This window comes from Maniola hyperantus, chromosome 24 (genome assembly GCF_902806685.2).
Source record: "Maniola hyperantus chromosome 24, iAphHyp1.2, whole genome shotgun sequence".
Lineage (NCBI taxonomy): Eukaryota > Metazoa > Arthropoda > Insecta > Lepidoptera > Nymphalidae > Maniola > Maniola hyperantus.
In genome coordinates, this window is record NC_048559.1 from 3,819,094 (window position 1) to 3,841,382 (window position 22,289).

The window sequence follows — 22,289 nt, forward strand, 5'->3', positions numbered from 1 at the left end:
GATAAAGTATGCCCTCCAAAAACGGTGCAATAAGATTTACTAAAACAAAATTATAGAAAAACTAGCTCGTGCTCGCGACTTCGTGTGGTTTACACAAATTCCAAACTCTTATTTTACCCTCTTAGGACTTGAATTTTAAAAAACCCTTTCTTAGCGGATGTCTACGTCATAATAGCTATCTGCATGCCTTTCAGCCAGTAGTTTGAGCTGTGCGTTGATAGATCAGTCAATCAATCAGTCAGTTAGCCAGTCAGTCAGTCAGTTTTTCCTTTTTATTATAGAAAGATTCCATACAGCCCCTAATATAATTTTCGCCTAGAAGGGACTTTGTTTTATATTATATTTTCTTTTCGCCAAGTCTAACTAACCGTGCGTGCCTTTTGTCCTGAATACAAAAGACTCCTCTGTTTTATTTATTACAGCAAATAAAATAGATTATTTTTGAAGTATGCACACTTATTTAAACAAGTTAAAAAAAGGATATTAGCCATTTTAATCATAACTAACATTCCCCTTTTCCCCTCCAACTAAGCGTAAAGCTTAGATTAATTAATTAATCTAAGGTGTAAACTGTAAAGCTTGTGATAGGAGCAGGTAGTAGTAGGTACGACAATTGCGCAACGGGTGGGCTTGAACCGCCCATGCTTATGCTCGCGACTTCGTCCACGTGGACTACACAAAGGAGATTGCCCATTTTCTTAGGAGTTTTGGGCCCCCCTAATATAAGTAATTGTTATGTCACCATGGTTTTAATTTTATTTTGTAGACAAATAATTACCTTTTTATATTTTACAAACGATTTCAATTTATTCACCCTGGTTTTATAAAAATCTTATTTTTATGTTGCTGATATTGAGGTTATATTTAATTAATACTTCTTCAAAATAAATGGATGTTTACGATTCTGACTGTCATTGTCAATAATAGAGTGAAAGAAAAGTCGTAATAGACATATAATCGTAAAAAATAACACATTTTTTAAATTTAATTTAAGTTTTGACACGATGCCACAAAAGAGGGCCCGTTCACGAGCGATCTCCTTTCAAACCCCTATTTCACGAATGATTTTTAAATTTTCAAAAAACATTTCTTAACGGATGCCTACGTCATAATAACTATGCTATCTGCATGCCAAATTTCAGCCCGATCAGTCCAGTAGTTTAGGCTGTGCGTTGATAGATCAGCCAGTCAGTCAGTCAGTTACCTTTTCCTTTTATATATTTAGAAGACATTCGTTTATCCTTGCTTAAATAATCTAACGTCTAAGTTTTGAGGGAACACCGTAGATGGAACTTAGGTTCCTCAATTTGCATGTGCGCAGCCATAAACGATGAATATAGAATGAAAATCCCGCAGTAAAGATAACGCGTCTAACACACAGAAGCGAAAGGAACTTGACTTTTCAAAGAGCGTATGCAAATTTAAATAAAGCTTATTTAGAATTTCAAATACCATAACAAGGCAAGCTCTCAAGTTTCAAAATACTTAACTAACTAACGAAAATATCAACTATAAGACTATATCGTGTGCAACAAGCAAACTTTTTACGTCCTTATTCTGATCTTAATATCATTATATTAGTATCGTTTCTTTATTGGATTTTATTTTATCTTGCCATAATTTAAATAAATAAAACATGTCAACAAACATAAATCTTTAACGTCTTGGTTCCTAAAATGAAAATAATTTACGGATCTACAATACTTAATAAGTTTATTTTTTGAACAGTGGGGCTATTTTTATTTAGTTTTCTAAGTTATTATTAAATACTAGTTCATCTCCGAGACTTTATCCGCATGTTTTTTTGAAATCCTGGTAAGTAGGTACTCTTTGATTTTTCTTTGATTGTCTGATGGGAGGCTTCGGCCGAGGCTGTTACCACCCTACCGGAAAGGCCGTGCCGCCAAGTGTTTTAGCATTCCGGTACGATGCCGTGTAGAAGCCAAAGGGGTCTGGTTTAATAAAAACTGCCACACTCCTTCCAGGTTAGCCCGTTTTCACGTTAGATTGCATCATCACTTACCACGAAGTGAGATTGCAGTCAAGGGCTAACTTGTATCCACGTATCTGAATAAAAACAAATACAGTAGGTACTACTACTACAACATCCGTCTATAGATGGAAGCCGCATGTACCTTAAATCTGTTAAGCTGATGGGGCTTGAAAAGGTAACAGACAGGGAGACAGACACATTTTCGTATTTTATAATATTAAGTATGGAAATATGGACTACTTTTGATAAAATCTAAGGGCACTCCTGATAACTACACTGCCTTCTCATATTTTCTAATTCGAACCGCTAAGATTTGGAACACCCTTCCAGCATCAGTTTTCCCCTCCAATTATAATAATATGGGTATCTTCAAGTCAAGAGTGAATAGGCATCTTCTAGGCAAGCGCGCTCCATCTTAGGCTGCGTCATCACTTGCCACCAGGTCTGATTGTAGCCAAGCGCTAGTCTATAAATTAAAAAAAAAGCTTTTTTCTCAAAGACAAACGAAATATGCGTCTAAGTTCCGTCTCCGAAGTACCTATAGAACACACACGTTATTTCAAGATTTTTCGCTAAGTGCCTTGATCTAGCCATAAATCATACCTGTCGTTCCTTACCTTAGCTTTCCTTCGCTAGACTCACAGAATAAGGCGATTTGAAATACCACACGCGTGCCTCTGGAGCAGTTGATAAATAATGTAGAGGTTTGGAGTGCTAGACTGAAGTATGTACGTACATCTTTGTAATATTACACTATAATAAACTTAGAGTACTGAAAATAAGTCAAAAGCTGTCGTCGCTGGGTCAAATATAGCTAGTTATTGGTCTGAAAGAGTTCGTGACGTGAAGATTTTTTTATATCTATCATTCTAAGTTTGCGCTACTACTATTTTTTTTAAATAAAAATGGCAACCAAACGCTCAGCCGGGTCATCTGATGTCAAGTAATTACCGCCGCACATGAACATTTGTAGCACCAGAGGAACTAACTGCCCATGCGTTGCCGCCCTTTCGGGAATTTGTTGGTCCGCCCCTTGAATAACCCCATGTTGTAATATAGTGGGAATACCGCCGATAGGAGTTGATTCCACAGTTTGCAAGTGCGAGGAAAGAATGATCTGGCAAAACGGACAGTCTAAGTGCACCAGACACCCAGGTGGTGAGGGTGAAATTACTTACGATAAATTTTATGGTAAGGTTTTACACGGTTCACGTTTCGACCACCACACCATCACGGTTTCAGATAGAAAAATTATTATAACCAGTGTATAATTAAACTGCTTTGGAAAAATAATAATATGTCATCATCATCATCATCAACCCATCGCCGGCTCACTACAGAGCACGGGTCTTCTCTCAGAGTGAGAAGGGTTTTGGCCATAGTCTACCACGCTGGCCAAGTGCGCATTGGCAGACGTGGCAGCATATCATAACCCACAAGCACGCACTCACGCATACTCTCTCTCTCCCACACACAAACACACCCCCACACACAGACACACATACACTCACACATACACACACACACTCACACATACACACACACATGCAAATGTTGTGATACACCTACTAGGTATTTTTACTCGTTAATTGACTTTTATATTTTCATATTATTATATTGTAAAGCTTGTTTAAATTATTTGGTCTCTTCAAAAGTACTGCTATAAATTTATAATTAATAACTATTTAAGTAATCTGTAAAACAAAATTGTTATCCTATTTGGCCTTATTTTCAGTCTGTTATTATGTAAAATTATATTGTATGTATCGCTGTTGATTGCAAATAAACGAATAAAAATAAAAAATAAAAAATATCACATTTTAATCTAATATCTAACTACTGCAGTGCGGAATTTCAACACAAAACTAATTTCAATATGACTAGTTTAATACCACATGAATGATTCATACGAGTACACTTTTTCATTCATATTTTTGTTACATAGGCAGGTCCATAAATTAGGAAAACTGGTCCATCCGCTTGCCGGGAAAAACTTAATGTATTGGAAGTTTCATACACTGAGAGTATAGGGATTTATGTAGCTCGGGAGTTATTTTATGCTTTGCGTTTTACGAGAGAAATCATAAAATCTTCTAAATCTATAAAAAAAAGTTCTGACTGACTCATCAACGCTCAGGTCAGCCCAAACCCTTTATTTTAGAAAGCTGAAATGGGGTCTTGGACTTTAGTAATAAAATGATTTGATTTTTTGCATAGTGGTAGTTTATGGGGCTAGAATTAAAAGAGAATAATTTAAAAAAACACGATTTTATTTATTTTAAAAGAATTAATTATTACCGTCACGCTGTACAGAAAGCGATTAGTGACGTCACATGGCGTAAACGACAAATATTTTTCAATTTTTTAACATAAAAATATTTTCCAGCAGAAATTACTCCATTTTTATGTAAAAATGTACGCTGACTGACTGATCTATCAATGCACAGCTCAAACTACTGGACGAGTCGGGCTGAAATTTGACCTGCGGATGGTTATTATATCGTAATTACATGCGCTAAGAAAGGACTTTTGAAAATTCAACCCCTGGGGCCTGGGGGTGAAATAGGGGTTTGAAATCTGTGTGTTTTGATAGGTACTATCATAGGTATTTTGAGAAGCTCCATCTACTACAAATCACATTTACTAAAAGGTTTTATGAAAACCGAACTACGATGAAAATAGCCGAAGGCACGAATATGGTTTCAATGTTTTCATGTTTACAAATCAGTTCATACTAACATAGATAGATGGCGTTAGCTGTCTATGTATTCCCGCTGAAAATTTTAAATTTAATAATAATTTATCCTCAGATAATATGTGCATGTAAATCAAGATAATAACATACGTTTAATCAGTACCTATGTAATTTTTACTAATTAATTTTTCAAAGATCATTAATAGATAGGTAATTGTTTTCTAAGCTACGTTAAATATATTGCTTAGCTAGACGGAGGCAGGTATATGTATATAAACGACAAAGGCCTCAATAGGAAGCCTTCGGAGGTCTTTAGGGTAATACGATTTTACATTAGAATGCAGTCAAGAATAAAAGAAATGGAAATTCAATGAAAATTTAACTTACTTTTCTTACGGACTTTCCAACGGTACCTACTTCCATAAACGTCCCTTGTGGTGTGTTATAGGTCATAGACATATGCCATTTATAGGTGAACAGCTTTTACCCGCGACTTCGTCCGCGCACTCCAATTTATAGCCTATATCACTCGGGAATAATTAAGCTAGACATTATAATATCTGAAATAATTTCAGAATCGGATCATTAATGCTGGAGACTGGAGATAACGCTACACCCAAACTTATAAACTTTACTTTTTCATAATATTAGCACAGACTAGCTAGTCCACGTCGACTTCACTTTGGTGGAATTTCTGAAAATTATGTTTTGGTGGGGATCTTCAAAATTGAAAAGCGTCAAAGTAAAATTCGGTCGCTTCCGGTAAACGGACAAAATTCTGATGATATCAGCACAGGTCACTGCTGAAGTGAGCTTTTCTCATGCATTTTGTCGACGAGCTCGATGCTGCTGACTTCGCAACCCGTGGGTCTTGCGAGTCCGGCGAGTCCTACGGTCACGATCTCCTCAAAGTTGTATTGTTTAATTATTAATTATTTATTTATTAACCTACTTTAAAATAAGTAATGTTTAATATTATGTTAAGTACGCAAAGAATTTTACAACCTTTTAACAAAAATAAGTGAGCCCTTGACCGCGATTTCACGTGATGCTAATTTTAAACTTTTTACAAGTCAAGTTTGAGCTTTTGACGATGAAGAAAGTGTCAATAGAACAAGTAAAAAAGTCGTGCAAAGCGGGGCAAGTCAGCTAACCATAAATAAACCGCTGTAGCTTATACTTTAGACCAAAAGTCACATCTGCTTCGATAGCATTCTGACCTAAATTCGTTAAGGGATAGACGCCTGAACATCTGATACATACAGTCTATTCAAATTTGAACCTTTTACTCTGAATAACACGGCTTATATTAAAACGCCAATATGACCTTTGTTTCATCAATAGAAACCATGAATGTGATTATTACCTTCCAAGGTCTAACAAGTTACATAATTAAACAGGGTTGTACGATTTTTTGGTAATAATTGAATTTGTTATGTAACTGCCTTTACCTTGTTGTCTGAAGGTAAAGGTCAATTTCAGGGTAAAGGTCTATTCAGACGGTCCACACTCCACATTACAGAGGTCTTTTACAAGGTAAATAGATGTGTGTGAATGGTCTCACTGCAGTCTTTCCCTAGCGTGAGTATATTTTTTCAAAAGTTTAAAAATAGAACAAGACTGCTCGCAGTCGAATTAGCGCGAATTAAAATTAATACGATCATATTAATTTAATACCATTTTTTTGTTGTTTAATAAAAAAAACTTACTCAAAAACCGGTCACATGGCAAGCACAAATTCACGGTTTTCAGATTTTCCCATGTTTACTTGTCCTATAAGACCCACCCTGGTTACCTGCCTTCAATGGGAAGTACCATATAGATTTCTTGACAGACAGATAGACAACAAGGTGATTCTATAAGGGTTCCTGTTTTCCTTTTGGGGTACGGAACGATAAAATAATTAAATATTACATTTTACTTGGCAAAAGTGTTTAATTTATTATTGCAATGTACCTAGCTACCTAAGTTCTTTTAATTCATTTGTTTATTGTTTCCTAGCAAATGGGAGAAAAACACTATAAAAGTCTTGGCTGAAATAGCAATCAACAACCTCGTTTAGTTTAGGAGGACTGGACTCGCGCCTTTTCCTCTTAAATTCACTTACGAACTCCTCGGCTTCTTCGCGTCCTCCAACATGACTCCGCCAGCAATCGCTTGGATTCCCGCCTGGACGACAGTAATGTATTATTACTTACTTTACCTTTTTTTCTGTTTACAGGAGGCAAATCTTCTAAAAATACCCGACGACCTGATAAAGGCATCGGGATCTCTAGGATCTCTACCTACTAAAACCCCTTCGGAGGCCACCCTCAGCGCATATTGGGAGGCTCCAAGATCTTTTATGAACACATTACTTTGCCTGCAGTCGGTCTTAAGTCTTTTTTAAGTCGGTCTGAAATGATAAAAATACAAATTCCGTACAAGCATACCTACTTGACTGCCGATCCGCACTTGGCCAGATTTTTTTTTAATAGAGAGCAAACGAGCAGGCTAGTCAGCTGATGTTAAGTGATTACCGCCGCCCATGAACATTTGCAGCACCAGAGAAACCGCTGATGCGTTGCCGGCCTTTAAGGAATTTGTGGGTCCGCCCCTTGAATAACCCCATGTTGTAATCTAAAGGGAACGACGCCGAAAGAAGTTGATTCCACATGGTAGACTATGGCCAAAATCATTCTCAATCAGAGAGGAAACCCGTGCTGTCTAGTGAGCCGCCCATGGGTTGATCATGATGATGATGAAGATGATGATGATACCTACTTACTACAGCTGTTAACAGCTATTTTCACCGATAGTAAACAACAACAGAAGCGTGCAACTATTCGTGCCCATTAGGTCCGCATTCAGATAGGCTACTATTATCCCCAGCGATATAAATGTTCAACTGGATGTGGCGTTTCATAGTGGCAACACGTTTCAACGAACATTGGTGTCCGCAATCCTGTCAATTGGTTTGTCCTTCAATCACGTCGCAACAGGGCAACGGATCGACGTGATTTTTTTCATGGGTATAGCTAACGACCTGGAGTGTGACATAGGCTACTTTTTATCCCGGGAAACCAATGAGTTCCCACCGGATTTTTGGAAACCTAATTCCACGCGGTCGAAGTCGCGAGCATCAGCTAGTAATAATAATAGTGGGGACACCAATGTTATTTGGAATATAATGGTTTAACGACACATTATAATATAAATATCGAGTACCACGATTAAAATGATGATTTTGAATTATCAATACTTCGACCCAGTTGTATGGGTGGTGCGATCACGAGTCACTCGTTCGAGCTGTCACAGGCAGTATTGAACTACCCGCTTTCTTGTTCATGTTCATTTAAGGGATGATTTATGCCAACACGTGGCGGACACGAGGAACAGATTCAAAACATTACGAACATTTTATAATGAAGCAGTTCATGCTTCACGGTTTGGCGTCCGTGCACGGACACGTGTTGGCGTAAATCATGCCTTAATCGTGATATTATTATGTACCCGTTATTTTATATTTACATTATAAAATATCGTTGGAATATGTTTGTACTATAGAGAAAGAAAGAAAGAAAATGCTTTTATTTGTTGTTAGTGTCACAGATAAAAACAAAGTACAAAATGTAATATTTTCATCTGTGACACCACCCCGAATGGGTGTACAGTACCCGTAGTATAAGAAGTCTCACCAAACGTTACTAGAATTCGAGAGTTGAAACACTTCCGCGTTATAGTAAACTGGATCTTAGCCGCCTTGTTTTAAAGCTCAAGTTTGTCTACACATCTACAGCCAGTGCTCCAAGCGGAAACGTTGCGAAATTAAAATCAGTGGCATTGAATTTTTGACTTCAATTCAAGGTTCTTTAGGTCCATTTTACTTTGATGTTATTTTGTTTCGATTCTCGAATTCTAGCAACGTTTGGTGAGACGTAAAATCTTGTACTACGGGTACAGCTCAGCATAATGTCTTGCATCATATGCGTTAACACGCATAAGATGCAGGACGCTGATTTTCAGTGACACGGTGGAGCGCCGCATCTAGTGGAACATTTATATCGCTGATTGTACCTAAGGCTGGCAATTGTCCGATATTGTGGTAATGTACACACACAATCCACACTGACGTCAAATTGGACGCCGCATAGTGGAAACTCCGATAGGCATTCGAGCGGTTTAATTAAAGTTTGGAACAGAATATTTTTTTAAACTCGACTAGTCAGTTGTTGTGGCTGTTTTTAGGGTTCGGTGCCCGTCCGTCCGTCCATCGGTCTGTCAGCGGTCTGTATCTGAGACTTCTCCATCTCTGGCTGAGTTTGTTGTGGGCTCTTCTCAGATCTGGGCGCGTTTGGAACACTCGTAGCTTTAGTTTAAAGTTCGCGTAAAAATTTTCACCACTATATCATCTTACAAAGCAAACAACCGATCATCAAAAAATGTAATTTATTACCTGTTTTTAATAAAACATTTCACTTTGACTTTTTTCTCAAAACTGTGTGAAGTCTGCCAATCCGCATTGAACCAGCGTGGAAGACTAAATCCTTCTCACTCTGAGAGGAGACCCGCACTTAGTAGTGGGCACTGGGCCGGTAATGGGGCATCATAATAATCATTATCAACCGATAGACGTCCACCGCTGGACATAGTTCTCTTGTAGGGACTTTCACACGCCACGGTCTTGCGCCGCCTAAATCCAGCGGCTTCCTGCGACTCGTCTGATGTCATCCGTCCACCTCATGGGGCGTCTTCCAACCCTGCGCCTTCCGGTGCGAGGTCGCCATTACAGCACCTTGGGACCCTAACGGATCTTCTCATTTCTGATTTGGTCACGTAAAGAAACTCCAAGCATACCTCTTTCCATCACCCGCTGAGTGACTCTAAGTTTTCTTATTACGCTCATAGTTAGCGACCATGGCTCGAATATATATGTCATCACTGGCAACACCCACTGTTCGAAGACTTTGGTCTTCAAGCACTAAGGAATTTTGGACAAGAAGACATCTCAAAGCTTCCTGAACGCTGCCCAGCCGAGTTGGATTCGGTGGCTGACCTCTTCCTCCAAATCTGATCCACCTAACCGATCCGATCATGATGATGATGAAATAATTTGACTAGGTATCCCAAAGCAATTGTTTTTTTTTCAAAAATTAAATACTGAGCAAAGGCAATGTACATAATTTCTCTCACCCGGCTATACCTACTCACGTGTTTAGTCGACGTTAGCCCGACTAGTTTCAAACCCATTCGGAATCCTTTTTCAAAGGTAGTCAGTTTGCGCACGCGTCGTGGTTAAGACTGCGCGCCGCTTCCCGTACAGCCCGATATGAGGGTGGCTGAGGGGGGGAGACCCCGAATGGGTTCGAAAATAGTCGGGCTAACGTCGACTAAACACGTGAGTGTAGCCGGGTGAGAGATATTATATATAATGGAAATCACTTATGATATTTTAAACGCTAAAAGGCAATGTAGGTAAAAGCATAATATTTTAGCATTTGAGGCACTTTTCAGTAAAACTAAAGCAAAACCTGAAAACAGTAAACAAACGTCCAAAAGCGGTTTAAACTTTTCACAATATAAAACCACAACACTTTGACAGATTATGCGAACGGTTTTCACTTGAAATTCAATATTTAAATATTTTCAACAAGATTTTGGTATTTTGAATGTATTAAAATACTAGCTGATACCCGCGACTTCGTACGCGTGGATTTAGGTTTCCAAAAATCCCGTGGGAACTCTTTGATTTTCCGGGATAAAAAGTGGCCTATGTCTCTCTCCAGGTCTTTATCCGTTGCACCGTTGCGACGTGATTGAAGGACAACCCAACAAACCAACAAACAAACACACTTTCGCATTTATAATAAGGGTACTGATAATTTTAAATCAAAGAGCATTTTAAATGAAATTTCCCTAGGGACAAGAATAATTGTAAGTCATGTTTATCATAACTTATATCCCCTTTTCCCTCCAACTAAGCAACTAACACTCAAGGGCGATGGAGAAAGCTGTGCTTGGAGTTTCCCTACGTGGTCAAATCAGGAATGCAGTAATCCGTAAGACAACGAGAGTAAATAGCTAAACGAATTGCGAAGCTGATGTGGCAATGAGCAAGGCATGTAGTTGAAAAAGCGATAGACGTTGGGGCCCCAAAATTTTAGAATGGTGACCTCACACCTGAAAGCACAGCGTTGGAAGATCCCGGTGGACAGACGACATCAAACGAGTTGCAGGGAGCCGCTGGATTCGGGCGGCGCAAGAGCGTGGCATGTGGAAGTCCCTGCAAGAGACCTGTGTCCAGCAGTGAGAATGATAATGATGATAAAGTTAAACTTATTAAAAAGATAATATTATTTAATTAATTAATTAATCTTGTCTTCTCAAGTGTAAAGATTCGGCTCAGCAAACTAAATTCTATTTTGTCAGATCACTGGTCCCAAATGAGTCCCTTATTCGTCTGTAGATTTTATATTAATACAATTTCGTCGTGTCATATGAGCGTATAATATATCTGAGGTTATTTAGAGGACTCTGGGGTAGTGATCAACCTATCGAATCATTCAAGTTTACTCAGTAATTTAGAGAATAGTAAAATAATAAAATTGTGCATGGAAATCCCTATTTCTAAAATCAGGAAGAAGTTATGTTAATCACTTAGACATTTAAGTCACCTAATTTACTCATTATACCTACTTAATGTTTAGAAATTTTGCTTTGTATTAATTTAAAAATCAAAATTGTTAATTTTAAAAGTCAAAATTGGTACAGTTCTTGCAATTCACGAAGGCTACTGAACTTTACTTGTGGTAACGTCGCTCGTTGGATTTCTCTGATAGCATATGGTATTAATTGAACTTTGGGCTCATTTGTTTGATTAAATAAGTACTTTTCGAAAAATACAATATTAAGAGCCTGATAATTGTGATGAAAAGTGGGCACTAAAAGTATTATACATTTTGTCTCAATCTTAGAAAGAACATTAAACATCATTTACTATAAAAAAAGTTTTTACTTTTAACTTATTACATTACAATTTCACGTAATTCTAACTTCTGTTATGTGTGCTATTAAACTTTGTGGAAGTGAGCCAAATTTCGCCAGTTCTCTGTTAACGTAACATGTTGCAGATGTGTTTCGAAAGTTTTTTAATAATAAAATTTTCATATTTTCTCCTCCAACAGTGTGCGAAATTTATCAGAAAACTCTGTGAATTAGCGTAACTTTTCATTCATTACCGACTAAGTAGAGAAAATGAGCTCTAAATGTCATAAAATGATGAAGGGAAGTATATTATGCCGAGTAGCAATAGCCATCAATTTACCCTACTACTAGGATTTAGGTTTTCAAAAATCCCGTGGGAATTCTTTATTTTGCGGGATAAAAAGGAGGTTTCCAGGTCTTTAATATCTATGTACTATTCAAAAAATCACGTTAACCCGTTTCTTATAGGGGCGTGATTGAAGGGCAAACCAACAAACAAACACGCTTTCGCATTAATAATATTAGCAGTGGTAGGAAGAAGTAGACAAGGTTTTTTAACCGACTTCAAAAAAGGAGGAGGTTCTCAATTCGTCGGAATCTTTTTTTATTTGAAATTTAGAGACTAGCGCTTGGCTGCAATCAGACCTGTTGGCCAGTGATGATGCAGCCTAAGATGGAGGGTTAGGCGGAGGATAAGGTTAGGTAAGTGTGTATTGTAATTGTTTAAAGTAGGTATATGGCATGAAAAAAAACCGGGCAAGTGCAAGTCAGGCTCGCGCAATGAGGGTTCCGTACTGCAGTCGTATTTTTTCGATATTTTGCAGGGTAATTCAAAAACTATGATACATAAAAATAAATAAAAATCTGTTTTAGAATGCACAGGTGAAGACCTTTCATATGATACCCCATTTGATATAGTTATCTTACTTAGAAAATTGAAAATACTAATTATTAGTTTATGACCACAATTTAAATTTTTTTTGTGTGATGAAACCCTAAATTCACGGTTTTCAGATTTTTCCCCAAATGTCAGCTATAAGATCTACCTTCCTGCCAAATTTCCTGATTCTAGGTCAACGGGAAGTACCTACCCTGTAGGATTCTTGACAGACAGACGGACAGACAGACAGACAACAAAGTGATCCTATAAGGGTACGGTTTTTCCTTTTGAGGTACGGAACCCTAAAAATCACGCTATCAGCATGGCATGCCACAATCACTGTCTCTACCTTTGTCTAAACCAGCCATTATTCAGTAGGCACTATAGGCAGTATTGTTTTATAGACTACCACGATTCATCCAACAAATTATAGGTAAATAGGTACGGTATATTGCCTGAATTCAGGCCGTTAGCCAATTAGCCTAGATCTCGGTTAGAGCCGTTTTAACTTTAACAAATTATGTCATTAACCTGCTTTGACCGAGTGGACATTTGTAATTCTGAAGCTCTAAAGTCGGCTGCGACTTTTGAAGTTTGGGAGTAATTAGTTTAGCTTGTTAAACGGCAATGTTCGTTTTATCGATCAGTTTTTGCACACAAAAAATCTCTGTTAGAAAAAGTTGGAGATTTACATGATAAGCAAACTAAAAATCGTAATAGACTCGCTACTCCTACGCTCCGCCTCAGGAAAGTATATTTTATTATTAAATTCTACACCAAATTTTAGACCTTTAAGATTTTGCCCTACACATGTTTAAAAATCTATTTATTGTGAGTTCCTAAAAAAAGCATATTAAACAACCGAAGATCATGTAAATGATAAAAAAGCGTGAATTTGACTCCCTCCAGCAAAATTCTCGCATTTGCGTGGGCATTCCAGAAGCGCGGGACTGCAATTACACAAACTGCTGCTTGGCAGTGGGCAGGTCATGCTTGTCGTAGAGGCGATGGCCGTTGGAGCCGGAAAGTCCTTGAGTGGAGACTACGTTAAAGCAAGCGTATTGTGGGACGCCTTCCAGCACGATGGACCGACGATATAAAGAGGCTGGCGGGAAGTGGTTGGATGAGGAACGCTGAGGACCGGGTGTGGTGGCGCTCTTTAGGGACAGTACAACAGTGGACGTCTACAGGCTGATGATGATGATGATGATGATGATGATGGTTGTTCATTTGAAATTGCAGCCAGGTACAAACTTATCAACAAAGAAAACCTTCATAAAATACAGTAATTTCTCAGGTCATCTTGGAAAATATTTAATTAAAAGTTGCTGCGCGTCTCTTCGCGTATAATTAAATTCGACCGCAAATTTACTATTTCTTCAGAAAAAAGGCCGGATGCTAAAATGTATTAAGCCTGAAGGCTGAAAGTATAGAAACACACTCAATCCGCGACGCGACGCGTCATATCAAACACGGCTTCTAGAAGATGTAGGTACAAAGCTAATCTAAAAATATAAAAGGAAAAAGTGACTGACTGACTGACTGATCTATCAACGCAAACTCAAACTATTGGACGGATCGGGCTGAAATTTGGCATGCAGATAGTTATTATGACGTAGGCATCCGCTAAGAAAGGATTTTTGAAAATTCAACCCCTAAGGGGGTGAAATAGGGGTTTGAAATTTGTGTAGTCCACGCGGACGAAGTCGCAAACATAAGCTAGTATTATTATAAAACTCTAGCTAGGCAAAGTTCATACAATTGTATTTTAAAAAGTCAATACACACGTACCTTGTGTATGTGACACGAGCCTACGAGTAGCGACACGGATTGCGTAAATATTGGCGCGAGATTTACGCACTTTATGACACCTTCAAGCGTTCTTCAAAAAATGAGATAATACCAGAGTTGGAGTTGTAACAAAAGGAAATGTTTAAAAGCTAATACCTACTGCTTAATAGGTTTTCTAGAAAAACATTAGAGGTTGCGTTGTAGTGTCGAGTAGCTGTCACTAAAACCTTGTAATTAAACGTACGTATAGTCCGTGACAGGGTGAGGTGGCAATCGGGGCATGAGGCGGGGGGACGCCCCGCACACCCGCACGTCACTCGCGCTCGCTCGGGTTAGCGAGAGGGCTGTGCGGGTGTGCGGGGCGTTCCCTCCCCGATTCCCATCGACCTGTCGACTATAGGACTATAGGTAACTTATTTTTATCTGAAACTGAGGTAGGTACACGAATACTTGCGCTTTCAGTGTGACAACCTGCTAGGTATGAAGTCCATGGCGCCGAGTTTTGTTTGTTGAAGCCTTAAGTGGCCCAGTAAATGAAAAAAAAGTATGGGCAAACCCTAGCGAGATCGCCGCATCGCAGACTAATGACGGTAATGGCTTAGAATAACTGAGAGGATGGTACGTATTATTTTCTTACAAGATAAACTTTTTGTTTGACGTCCTAACGTTGTGTTGCCATCGCCCCGCGATACTATCGCATTTTGTCTGTTGAAGCCTTAAGTGGCGCAGTAAATGGGAAAAGTTATGGGCAAAAGCGAGATCGCCGTATCGCAGCCTAACTAATGACGGTAATTGCTTAGAATAACTAATGCCCGTTATGCGAGAGAGAAGATAATATGGTATTATTTCTCTTACTAGATTAACTTTAAATTTGATATCCAAGCGTACTATTGCGCTTTGTCTGTTGAAGCCTTAAATGGCACAGTAAATGGGAAAAGTTATGGGCAAAAGCGAGATCGCCGTATCGCAGCCTAACTAATGACGGTAATTGCTTAGAATAACTAATGCCCGTTATGCGAGAGAGAAGATGGTGTGGTATTAATTTTTTGTAGAGATTAATTAATACATGTCTACCATGCACTTACTGATAATACGAGTTGGTATTAACTAAGTATACTGCTGTACTACATTTTTAATAATACTAGCTGAGTTGCTCTGGGTCTAGGTTAGGGTGAACTTTCAGAAAATCTTGTCTATGTAGTATGTTTTCTTAAAAAGTAAGACGAAATTAAAGCTAAAACCAAGCTCAAACCTAACGCTTAAAGCTTTTGAGCTGTACTTTGATATCCAGTCTATCAGTTTCTCCGTTAATACATTTTATTTATTCGAATTTCAACATGCAAATACCCTCAAGTTTTGATTCGTTTCAAGGACTTTCATCTCGCGAGTGATTTCTTCGTAGTCAAAGTATTTTTTATTAATGCTCTAATAAGACATGACTCTCATTGTGTACTCCCGATTTTAACCCGAATATCTGAGATCTGTTGGGGATCTCTTCTGTCATCAAAAAAGTCCTTTTTTGCACTCCCAGAAAACCTACTTTGTCACTATGTTGTTTGATGATAGGTAGAGACAGAGAGCAGGCATTGCGAAGAATAATAAAAACTAGAGAAGCTGAAAGTAGTACCAAAAAATTAACTTCTCTGCTAGAGATAATATGCAAATAATAATATGATAATATATAATATGAATTACCCAAATTTTGATACCTGTTGCGATACTATCGCATTTCTTATGCAGCTCGATTTTTTTCTCATACATTTTCTCATAGGCGAGACTCCCTACTGCACACTACCACTACAGCTTACTTAATCATTGGGACTATCGATTAATTTGGTAAACGGATTTCTTAGTTGGGCATTTTATCTGTCAAAAAAAAAACTTATCGTAGCGGGCTTTAACGATAACTTTTTTTTCTTTCTCTGTCTCTCTCTCTCTCGAAAGTTAAAGTATCTTAGCGGGCTAAGATACTTTGACGTTTAACTTTCGAGATCATCATCATCATGATCAACCCATCACCGGCTCACTACAGAGAACAGGTCTCCTCTCAGAGTGAGAAGGGTTTTGGCCATAGTCTACCACGCTGGCCAAGTGCGGATTGGCAGACTTCACACACCTTTGAGAACATTATGGAGAACTCTCAGGCATGCAGGTTTCCTCACGATGTTTTCCTTCACCGTTAAAGCAAGTGATATTTTAATTACTTAAAAACGCACATAACTCCGAAAAGTTAGAGGTACGTGCCCGGGATCGAACCCCCGACCTCCGATTGGAAGGCGGACGTCCTAACCACTAGGCTACCACAGCTTACCACTAGGCTAGTTACGAGATACCTGAACACAATTCCTAATAAAGATAAAAGCTATCAGCTACCAGCTTTATTAAATTAATATTCAAGATACGATTAAATTATTTCTCGAAATAGCCCTATTGAAATCATTGTTCTTAGCTAATGACTGCCATTATTAAGCTTTACATTATGAGGGTTGCCATTCAAGTGTTGGGGATACATAATATTTAACGGTAAGGGGGCTAAGGAGGGCTTAAATGAAACCTACTTAGCAAAAGGGGCTCAATTTAGAAGTTCTTAAATATAAACCCAAAATATGAACTAGGGCGAACTGTAAAATGCCAAGAGGCTTGACGAATCAAGAATAATTAATATTGCAAAAAGAGCGAATGAAATTCAAACGAGGAAGAACTTAAATGCGTTTGTGAATGAACTGAAATCTAAACGCCCTAGCGTCGACTGAAGTGAGAATGATAGTGGACTGAAATGTTAATAAGGATGGATTGAACAACACTGAGTATTTTGTGGGAAATAACACAAAAAGAGACAACTTGCGTACAAAATATAAATACAACATAATTGTACCCCAAAATAACTGCTACACTTTCTCAAAAAGCGCATTTGCATTTGGTGTTAAAATTTTTAATCATTTACCACTCAATATTAAAAAAACAGAAGGCAATATGTTTAAAAATAAATTAAGAAATTGGTTAATTAGTAAGGCCTTTTATAATGTTAATGAGTATTTTTATGAAAATTATTGATGTAAGTATAGTATGTAAGTACCTAGGTAGTGTTTTTTAGTTTAGTAAACAAAATAGTTAAAAATTGTAATAATAAAAAATTGTATGTAACCAGCATTGCACGCCACAAAGTGGCAAACTGTTAGAACTTTATAACAAGTATAACACCTAATGTACCTACACAGTTAATGCAATAAAATTTATTCTATTCTATTCTATTGAAATACAAATCAGAGTGAACTGAAATCTGGTTTCCGAACTATAGTCGACGCATTTTAAACTGAGTCGTCAAGTTATCTGTCTGTTTCGCTCGCACTTACCTACGACCTGTAAGTAAGGTACCTAAGACCTGTAGGTAAGTGCGAGCGAAACAGACAGATAACTCGACGACTCAGTTTAAAATGCGTCGATTATAGTAGGATATCATTGAGAATGATGGATTGAAATATTTTAACATGAAAGCAAAGTGAAGTGCAAATGAGGGTCGCACAAATGTAAACCAAGGATAAATTGAAATTAAAATAAGGAAAAACAAAACGCAAATTAGGATGGTTTGAAATTCAAAGAGCGGGCGGAAATTATTATCATGATGTGAGTTATTTTGTCGTAAAAATAGGTATTGATTGATTTCATCACGATTGTGATTTCATTTTGCTGATGATTTTTAATGAAATCAAAATAGTTTAGTAAGTATTTATTGTGTAACATGGTTCTATCATTAACGGATTAGGGTTAAACCATATTATTATTAGCATATAGTTCACGCGTAGATTCGAAATACGCTATTTCGATGGTTTATTAGCAGTGAGTAGGTAATTAATTAATTTACTACGAAATTAGTCTTGCTTTATTATATTAAAGTTAATTTAGCTTCAAAATATTTTGGTTGGGTTGGTTAGTAAGGTCCAAAAAATAAGAAACAAAGAAGCCCTACAACGCATCGGTAAAAATAGAGACCTAATTTTGACCTCAAATGCAGAAAAGAATGGTCAGTTATCTGGAACATGTTCTCAGACATGACCGGTGTCATCTTCTTCAGACATCATGATGGGCAAAATTGAGGGAAAGAGAGGCGTCGGTAGAAGGTCGTGGCTTCCATCATCCAAGAATGGACTAGGATAGCCAACGTAGCACAACTCTTCCGTTTGGCGAAAGACAGGAAATTATATAATGAGAGATAAATCAAAAACTATAATGCATAAAAATATTGTGTTTTAGAATGTGCAAGTTTGGTATAGTTATCTTACTTTGAAAATTGAAAATACATTTTAACTTTTTTTTGTGATATTATGTACCTAACCACAAATTCACGGTTTTCGGATTTATTCCTTTACATTTTTTTTATGAAAATATTACAATAAAACTTAAAGCTATCCTTAGCCTTCCTTTTCTTGTGCTATAAGACCTACCTACCTACCGAATTTCATGATTCTAGGTAAACGGGAAGTACCCTCTAGGTTTTCTTTACAGACACGACGGATAGACGGACAGACAGACAGACAACGAAGAGATCCTATAAGGGTTCCTTTTTTTCTTTTGAGGTACGGAACCCTAAAAAGGTGTGTAAAGTCTGCCAATCAGCACTTGGTCAGCGTGGTGGCCTATTGGCGAAATAGAAAAAAATAAAGGATATTTAATTCATTCATTCATCCTACTGTGTAGCTACAGAAGCTTTTTAGAACAAACGCAAGCAAGTAATGAGTAGTGAGGAGATTCGTAGGCGAACTAGAGTAACCGACTTAGCTCAACAGGTTGCGAAGCTGAAGTAGCAATGGGCAGGGCACATAGTTCGTACAACCGATAGACGTTGGGGTCCCAAGATGGCGACCTCGCATTGGAAGACACAGCGTAGGAAGAGCCCCGACTAGGTGGACGGATGACATCAGACGAGTCGCAGGGAACCGCTGTATTCAGGCGGCGCAAGGCAGCTAGATTCATTCCGTGGCGTGTGGAAGTCCCTGCAAGAGACCCATGTCCGGCAGTGGATGTCTATTGGTTGATGATGATGATGATGATGAAGCAAGTAAACGTTTGCAAAACCCATCGTATCTAGACCTTTATTTTTTGCTAAAATAAGTTATGTAAGTAGATACTTAGTGGAGAGTGGTTCTGGCGGCTACACCGGTCGGCCATTAGCCATGTTTGCGGTTAGAATACAAAATGAATAGTTTTGAAAGGTACGCACTCTTCCTGAATTATTTACGAGCTAAAAAACAGAGGCAAAATAAATATGAAGTACTAGATGATGCCCGCGACTTCGTCCGCGTGGATTTAGGTTTTTAAAAATCCCGTGGGAACTCTTTGATTTTCCAGGATAAAAAGTAGCCTATGTCCTTCCCCGGGTTGCAAGCTATCGCTGTACCAAATTTCGTCAAAATCGGTTGAACGGTTGGGCCGTGAAAGGCTAGCAGACAGACAGTCAGACAGACAGACGGACAGACAGACACACTTTCGCATTTATAATATTAGTATGGATATATTTTTTGTTTTAAAATCACTAGCCATAATCATAATCAGTACCCATATGCGAAAGTGTGTTTGTTTGTTAGTTTATTGGCTTGTTGGTTTGTCCTTCAACTACTAGACGGGTAGGGCTGAAATTTGGCATGCAGATAGAGCTATTATGACGAAGACATCCGCTAAGAAAGGGTTTTTGGGGGGTAAAATAGGGGTTTGAAATTGGTGTAGTCCACGCGATCAAAGTCGCGGGCATAAGCTAGTATCATAATAAATGCGAAAATGTGCTTGTTTGCTGGCTACTAAAAATTGCAAGAGATAGATTAAACTGCCATTGATAAGTCACTTTCCCATCCCATCCCATATCACTTTCCCAAAATCCCGGTTAACACATTTCATGTCCTTACTCAGATTAGGCAAGGTAATAAGCTCGTACATTTTATTGACTTAGGACGTCCCGAGATTGAAGTAATAAATAAACATTTCTCGGCAAGCGCTTACCAGGTTTAAGAGGTATTTGTTTGGAAGACCCGGCATTGGGTATTTGATAGCCCTTTTATTCGAATTTTGTAAACATAATTGGGTAAAACGTCCGTTTGCTTTTTTAGAGGTCTGTTAAATTTTTGACGGCAGAATCAAAACAGATTAAAGGTTCGTACGCACCTGAGCGGCGCGGCGCGGCGCTTCAGCGAGCTGCACGTCGCGGCACAGAGCGTCAAAATATCATTTCTATCATTTTGTATGGCGCATATCGCACTAGAGCGGCGCTGCACAGCGCTTCACCGCGCGTTGCCGCGCGGCACGGCTGGAGAGAATATTTTGAAGCGCAGCGAAGCGACGCGCAGTGCAGTGACGCTAGTGCGACATACCCAGCGGCGCGGCACGGCGCTTCGCGCTCGTACGCGAACGGGTATAAAAGTGACGCGCAAGTGACGCGAGGTGCCGCGTACTGAAGTTGTAGTGCGGTAGGCACCGTCGAGCGGCCTGAGGTGACGCGTTCTGCAGTCGGACTGAAGCGCCGCGCCGCGCCGCTCAGGTGCGTACGAACCTTTAGGTGTAATCTTATTTTTAAAAAAATATAAAAGGAAGAGGTGACTGACTGATCTATCAACGCACAGCTCAAACTACTGGACACATCGGGCTGAAATTTGGCATGCAGATAGCTATTATGACGTAGGCATCCGTTAAGAAAGGATTTTTGAAAATGTAACCCCTAAAAGGGTGAAATGCGGTTTGAAATTTCTGTAGAAGGCGCGAGCATAAGCTAGTAATAGTTAGTAAAGTCATAATTATAAAATCACTTTGAACTATCGTTCGTTGTTTATTAAGCTCCATTAACTTTGAGTTCGACAACACTTAGCGCCGTACTCAGAGTCGCTAATCGTTACTTAAGATTGAGTTAAAACGAGACAGATTTATGTGAGAGATATAGCTCTGTCTCGTTTTAACTAAACTTAAGTAACGATTAATCGACTCTGAGCACGGCTGTAAGTATACAGGGTGTAACTAGAACACTGGCAAAAATGAAGACATGATAGTACTGGTAATTACTTATATGATACCACTAAAAACGCGAAAATCTAATAATTTTATAAGTTTACGATATTATTGCAAATAAAACATCTAACTGACGGTAGAGGTCAACAACCGCTGCGTAAGTAGGCCACTCGGAGTTAATGCCGCGTCTTAGGTGAGGCACTGACCCGAGTTTTGCACGCTATACATTGCGGGTTCCAAAAATGCTAAATCACTAAAACTACAAAATGAGGCAAATGGTTATTGTTATTGGATTGTGTTAAGGTAGTATCACAATAACGCTAAGTTTTTGCTAGCGTTCTGGTTACACCCTGTATGCTTAATACATTTCCATCCTCTGTCTAGTTATGAAATATCAAAAGATCGTTCCCCTATTGTCCCAAACCGGAGTTTCTAAAGCCGATACGGATTATTCTTTGTGTTACGTTAGACCCCTTTTCGTAGCTGATAAGCATAATCCTTTACGTGATCTAATCAGAAATGAGGAAATGGTGAGCGCTGTGGTCTTGTAAGTGGGAGGTCTCGGGTTCGATTCACGGCAGAGGCAATATGGGAATTTATAATTTCTATATTGTCTCTGGTCTGGTCTGGTGGGAGGCTACGGCCGTGAAATATTGTCGTACGACTGTATATAGTGCCCGGCAAACAACTTGGACCTGAAGCAGCGTAGTGGGCGAAAGTCGACGTATCAACCAATCGCGTGCAGTCGCGCCGGCTGATCAACCAATGGCATGCACCCGCCATTCGCCAGCCAATCGCGTCATACTCAAGTAGTTTGCAGGACCCTGTACGGCTTCAGACTTTCAGGTTGCGCGTGCGGTGCGACTCCACACGACGACGTCGTAACGCATCGTGTGGCATGGTACAGCGATTTCTATGTAAGAGGTCGCAGCGGACCGCTCAGGCGTCGCACCGCCGACGCAACTCATCGTGTTGCTTCA